Here is a 6,742-nt window from a genome sequence, read left to right as displayed (position 1 = left end):
AGCATGGGGAGGGGGAGAGGGTATGGTCGAGGTGGGGAAAGGGGAATAACATTTGAAATGTAAATACATAAAATATCCAAGAAAAATAAAATAAAAAAAAAAAGAAAGAAAGCAAGGTTTGGAGCCTAGAATGTTCTAGGAGTACAGTTTTTTGTTTTTGTTTTTTTTTTTTTTACTTTTTCTTATATACATTTCGAGTGTTATTCCCTTTCCCGGTTTCCGGGCAAACATCCCCCTAATCCCTCCCCCTCCCCTTCTATATGAGTGTTCCCCTCCCCCCCTCCCCCCCCATTGCCGCCCTCCCCCCAACAATCACGTTCACTGGGGGTTCAGTCTTAGCAGGACCCAGGGCTTCCCCTTCCACTGGTGCTCTTACTAGGATATTCATTGCTACCTATGAGGTCAGAGTCCAGGGTCAGTCCATGTATAGTCTTTGGGTAGTGGCTTAGTCCCTGGAAGCTCTGGTTGCTTGACATTGTTGTACATATGGGGTCTCAAACCCCTTCAAGCTCTTCCAGTTCTTTCTCTGATTCCTTCAACGGGGGTCCTATTCTCAGTTCAGTGGTTTGCTGCTGGCATTCGCCTCTGTATTTGCTGTATTCTGGCTGTGTCTCTCAGGAGCGATCAGGAGTACAGTTTTCTGAATGAATGACTTGGAGCGTTAAACACGGAGCCGCACATCTGTAATGCCAGCTCAGGAGTGTTTGAGTTCAGCTTGGACTGCTCAGGGAGACTCTCACTCAAAAAGAAGCAGGAGGGGTGGGGGCGGGGAGGAAGGAAAGATTTGTTTCTAAATGAAAGTTCTTCTCCCTATTCCCGGACCGAATCAGGCCATCCGGTATTGGGGACCAAGAGATTTCCACTTTAACACAAGCTGCGATGATCCATCTCCATGATCCATCTCCATGTTGGAGAATCGGTGGACCAGAGGCACTGTGTTGTTAGCACAGACACAGATGCTCCGTGTTTTTAGCTTTGGAGGTCTGTCTTCCCCGGGTGAATGCATCAACTCAAAGTTATGTGATGAGCAAAGCTTCAAGCAGGAGCTACTGTAAACGTGCGTGCGTGTGCGTGCGTGCATGCGTGCGTGTGTGTGTGTGATGCTTGCTTGCTGAAGACCTGATACATGTTAAGCATATAGCCCAGGCTGGCTTCAGACTTGCTATATGACCCGGTTTGGTCTTTACTGTCATCCTCCTGCCCCTACCTCTCAAGGGCAGGGTTAAGATGTACAGCAACATACCGGGGTTGAGCACTTTTTAATGTAAGAGACTAGTGCAGGCCCCACTTTCAGTTTAACTTTACATGCTCAGAAAACTAGAATCTATTATTCTTTAATACAATCTTCAAATACTTTGGGTTTCTTTCTTTCATTTTCAGAGTGACGATAGGCTTGTTGCTGAGTGGATCACGTGGAGGAGCATTTCCTCTAGGCTCCGCCCAACAGTTACCTAGCAACAGCCAGGTCCAAGCTAGTCTATAAAAAAGACTCTCCTCTCTCCTTCTCCCTCTCCCTCCCTCTCTCCCTCTTTCCCTCCTCCCTTTCCTCCTTCCTCCCTCCCCCATGTGTCCCTGGCAGGTCTCTTCCCCTCTTTATTTTTTCCTCTCTCCTCTCTCTTTTCTGTCCTTCTCTGCCCCCCACCCTCCTCTGCTTCTACCCCCTTTTCCAGGTTCCAGATAAACTCCCGACGCATGGCCTGATTGTTCCGGGTAACATCTTGGTAGGGCTCAGCAAGATCCTCCCTCCCCCACCCCTCACTCCACTGGTTTATAAAACACAACAGGAAGCACGTTAGAACGCTCAGTATTGATTGTCTGGGGAACATGCCAATAAAAGTCCCTCCAGATAAAAAGGATAGTCACAGAAGCCCAAGGTTGTCCCCTTCCTGTTCCCACTCAATTACTACTCTTTTTCTACTCAAATGTAACTGTTGTTGTTGTTGTTGAGACAGGATCTCACTCGGTAACTTTGGTTATTCTGGTTTTTGCTATGTAGACAAGGGCTGCCTGCAACTCATTGAGACTTTTCTGTCTCTGCCTTCAGCTTGCTGGGATTAAATAAATGTACAACCACACCTGGCTGTAACTCTTAATCTCTAACAAAAGGTGATTTTTAAAAAGGTAGTCGGCTCTTGTTTTGTTCAACTTCACATAATTCTCTGGACACCCATTATTGCCTGCTGCTGGGGATACAGAATAAACACTCTTTCTGCCCAGTGGAGTCCTTTACTCAGTGGAGTCTGTTATTGACAGGAAAGACTGAAAATCAGTCATAAAAAGTGGTGATTGTGTTGTGTGTTACAAACTGGAGGGACAGGAGACTGGGCGCAGTTGTTTCCTTAAAGAGGTACAAAGAAGGCTGGAGTGATGATGGCTCAGTGGTTAAGAGCGCATACTGCTCGCTCTTGCAAAGGACTGGTATTTAGATCCTAAGTCTCACATCGGATGGCTCCCAACCACCTGCAACTCCAGTTCCAAGAGGATCCACCGCCCTCTGCTGGCCTCTGTGGGCACTGCACCATAATTAAAAAAAACACACCTTTAAAATAACAGGAGACACAGTGAGAGGCAAATATATGAATCAGTAAAGAGCTATACCAACTCAAAGGCATTTGCTTTTATAGTATGAACATCGGGATCATGCCACCCCTCCACAAACGTAGCACGGTGTACACATGACCTTTGAAAATGAATGGGTTTAAAAAAATCCATATAGGGCTCTGACTAAGTATCACTGGAAAGACACGTGGCATGTCCTGCAGACATTATACAATAAAACGGATCTGTCTATCTCTAAATGATGAGGTAGAATTAGATATTTTCCATGTGTTTCGTCTTACTTAACAGAGAGGTTGCAATACCAACTTTAGCTGATTAAAAGGGGATTGGTTTACCCATGCGGTTTTAAAACTGGAAATGTTTTTGGAGTTAGGCGAGCATCCAGACAGATTTCAAAGCATGAGGAGGTGACACCAGGTGACATTAACAATTTTGGGGGTGAACCTCTGAACTTGGTTATTTTTATTTTTCTGAGACAGAGTCTCATGTAGCCCAGGCTGGCCTTATTATTTTTTTTTTTTAAAGATTTATTTATTTATTTTGTATGTGAGTACACTGTAGATGTTTTCAGACACCAGAAGAGGGCATCAGATCTCATTACAGATGGTTGTGAGCCGCCATGTGGTTGCTGGGATTTGAACTCAGGACCTCTGGAAGAGCATTTGCTGCTCTAACCACTGAGCCATCTCTCCAGCCCCTCAGGCTGGCCTTGAACTCATTATGTAGCCAAGGATGGCCCTGAACTTCTGGTCCTCCCGCCTCTACCCACTGTGCTAGGATTCTAGGTATGGGCCCACACTCGGTTTACACAGTGCTGGGGACTTAGTTCAGGACTCTGTGCTTGCCTGGCAAATACTCCATCGGTTAAGCTTCACCCCAGCCCTAGGCTATATTCTATTTAAGTCTACTATGAATTCCTTAAATGTATGATTTAGAATGTTATAGTGTGGTAGGTACATTGAACGAAAGAGGAAGTATTGGTGGGTGAATTACACGCGCACTAAAATAAAGCATTTAAAATATTTTCCCATTAGAAACTTGAATGTATGATCATTTTTCACTCATGGCCTAAGAAGAATCATAAAAATCCCACTTTGGGAAGCAGGGGATGACAATATTACTGTCGAAGGAAGTAGAATTTAAGGCAAGAGAGTCACACGAATCCAAAAGTGTTCTTTAATGTACGCGAGGAAGAGCAGATTCTGGAGCTAATTTGAAAAAATGTCTAAACCCCTTGAAGATCAGCTCCATAAATCCTGAGGCGGGCTCAAGGGTAAGGACTCCTGATGTTGACCACGCAAGCCTCGCTTGCCACAGCGAGCTCTTTGCAATGTGGCTCCAGGGTGGGTCTCTGGACCTACGCTGATTTTGTGGCTTCTTTAGCAAACAAAATGTATTACAGATGATTATTGCTAGTTCCCAGCCAGGGTGAGACTGGGAAGATAGCATGGTTGGCTAACAAGTGAACAGTCACTTTTATTATGTGTATAATAAAAGTGTATAAGTATGTTTGACAGAGATAGACAGAGAGACAGAGACAGAGAGAGACAGAGACAGAGAGACAGGAATGGAGAGACACAGAGACACAGAGACTGAGAGAGACAGAGGCACAGACAGAGACACAGAGGCAAAGGACAAGTGGCTGGAGTTGGTGCTTTCCTTCCACCAATGTAAATTCGAAGGATTTGAACTCAGGTCATCAGGCTTGGCAGCAAGTGCCTTCCTCCATTGAGCCATCTTGCTAGCCCAACAGTCACTCTTTTGGCCAAAACAAAGAGATGCTTGGCACTTTATGGTAGCGCAATAACCTTAATATTGTCTGATTAGACAAAATTGTGATGCGACCAACTTCATCTTATTTATTTGTTGGTTAATTGCCTGTCTGTCCGTCTGTCCGACCGTCTATCATCTATCTCTGAGATGAGGTCTCTTGAAGTTTGATGACCTCAAACTTTCCGTGTAGTTGCGGAGGACTTTGAACCCCTGATCTTCCTGCTTTCACTTCCCAAGTGCCGGGATTTCGGGCTGCCACCACCGTACCTGGTGTGCTTCATCTCTTTTAGTCTCAGGGTCGCATTGTTCGAGGTTGTCTTTCTGAGATGGTTTCTGTCCCACAGAGAACTTCATGGCTGTGCTTGTGAGCATCTGGGCAGCTTCTGGATGCCAGGTGTACTTCTCCTTTCTCCTGCTTCTCATGTACAGGTTAGGGGACCTGCAGGGGGTTGGTGAGAAAGATGATTTGTTTTATCTATGATGGGTATAATTATACTTGCTGACTGTCTGGTGTTTCTCAACAGGGTCAGGTAATACCCAACATCCACTATTTCTTAAGATAGATTTTTTTTTTTAATTTTAAGATTTATTTATTTTATGTACACTGTAGCTGTCTTCAGACCTACCAGAGGAGGGCGTTGGATTCCATTATAGATGGCTGTGAGCCACCATGTGGTTGCTGGGATTGAACTCTGGAAGAGCAGTCAGTGCTCTAAACCACTGAGCCATCTCTCTAGCCCTTAACATACTATTCTTATTGATTATTTGGGAATTTCACATAATGTATCCTGATCATCCTTATTCCCCAGTCTTCCCAGGTCTGCTGATCCCCACCCTTGGGACTCCCCTCCCCAAGCCTCTCCTCCCCAAAAAAACCAAACCAAGTCCAGTTTGTGTTGTTGATATATCACCGGAACGTGGTCAATCCAACGGTGACCAGCTCCTTAAAGAAAAGTGAATCCTTCCCCACCCCAACCCCTGCCAGTAACCGTCTATGGTGACTAGATACACTTCAGCATCCTCATCCCAATTTTTGAGAGTTCTCTTCAATGGTTTCCTGTCTAGGTTGTTATTGTGTGTGGGGAGGGTGGGTGGGAGTGGGTGCTGCCACAGAAGCCTCCTATGTCTGTCTGTCTCAGCTGTGAGTCTGCAATCATCCATACCACGGCAGAAGAAGCTTCCTTGCCCTTTACAGTCAGCAGGAGCTCAGATCATAGACTTGGTATCTGGTGACAGCACAGACTACAGTCATACACCTAGGCTCTAGTGTCGCACATGCCACGGATGTTAGCATTTTGTCTAGGCTCCGCCCCACAGTTACCTGGCAACAGCCAGGTGTGCCTGACTCACTATAAAAGGGGCTGCTCACCTCCTCCTCTCTCTCTTGCCTTCTTGCGCTAGCTCTGTCAACTCATTCCTTAGCCTCTCTCTCCCCATTCCTTTTCCCCCTCTCCACGTGCTCATGGCCAGTCTCCCCCCCCCCCCCCACCTTTTTCTGTCTCTACTCCCTCAACTCCCCTCAGTCATGTGGCTGGTCCCGCAGGGGGAAGGGATGCCTCAGCATGGGCCCGCGGAGGCACTGCCTTCCCCTACACCTGACTACACATTCACCAAACATATTCCTTCTCTTCTTATCTTTTCATAAAACACAACAGTGGACCTCAGCATGGTTCCCACGGCAGCTTGACCCATGGATATAAACACAGCCCTCTGATGTAGCTCTCCTACAGAGCTACACCAGCTTAGGCCGGGGGGCTGTAGCATGGACCACGGATATCAACATGGCCACATGGCCTCAGGGGGCAGCACAGGATACTCACATTTCCATGAACCCCGCTGGAGCATCACAGCTCGCAGCTTCAGGCGGCAGCACAGACAGAGACATCGGTGCTAACACAGGCCACGGGGAAACTGCAGTAGGAACACGATCCAGGCACAGCCCCCAGTGGCAGCATGGCGCACATCAACATGGCCTCCGGCAGCATCTCAGGCCTTAGACATCGATGTGGTTCAGCCTCCTTCCACAGAGTAAATAACACTCTGCTACCCCCCCCACCCCCATATGCAGCTTCACATAAATAAACTCACTGCAGGGGTTGGGGATTTAGCTCTGTGGTAGAGCGCTTGCCTAGCAAGCGGAAGGCCCTGGGTTCGGTCCCCAGCTCCGGAAAAAAAAAAAAACTCACTGCTAGGAATCACTGGTCTCGACTAAAGGTCTCTCCGGTCTCTGAAGCACTGGGCCACTGCTGAGACTTTTTACATAACAACTGTGCTTCAGGTTTTCATCCTCTGTGGTAATGACGTGCTCTGGGATCTGGTTCTGCGGCACCAGCTTCTTCTCCAGGTCCAGCAGTTTGTAGATGTTCAGGTAGACGAACTGGAAGCACTGGATCTAGGCCCCGATGGCAGC

The 6,742-nt window shown here is 47.0% G+C and overlaps 1 long non-coding RNA gene across 1 annotated transcript; it reads right to left on the bottom strand.

The window, feature by feature from the left end:
* Positions 1-4,395: 4,395 nt before the first annotated feature.
* On the bottom strand, positions 4,396-6,193 carry Hars2l1 (histidyl-tRNA synthetase 2 like 1). Its single transcript, NR_144448.1, has 2 exons — positions 6,153-6,193; positions 4,396-4,771 (listed from the first exon to the last, which is right to left on the bottom strand). It is a non-coding gene; the product is annotated as a histidyl-tRNA synthetase 2 like 1 (long non-coding RNA).
* Positions 6,194-6,742: the final 549 nt, after the last annotated feature.

Source organism: Rattus norvegicus, chromosome 10 (genome assembly GCF_036323735.1).
Source record: "Rattus norvegicus strain BN/NHsdMcwi chromosome 10, GRCr8, whole genome shotgun sequence".
NCBI classification, from domain to species: domain Eukaryota; kingdom Metazoa; phylum Chordata; class Mammalia; order Rodentia; family Muridae; genus Rattus; species Rattus norvegicus.
Note: the sequence above shows the minus strand (reverse complement) of the source record. Positions and strands in the feature narration are given on the sequence as shown.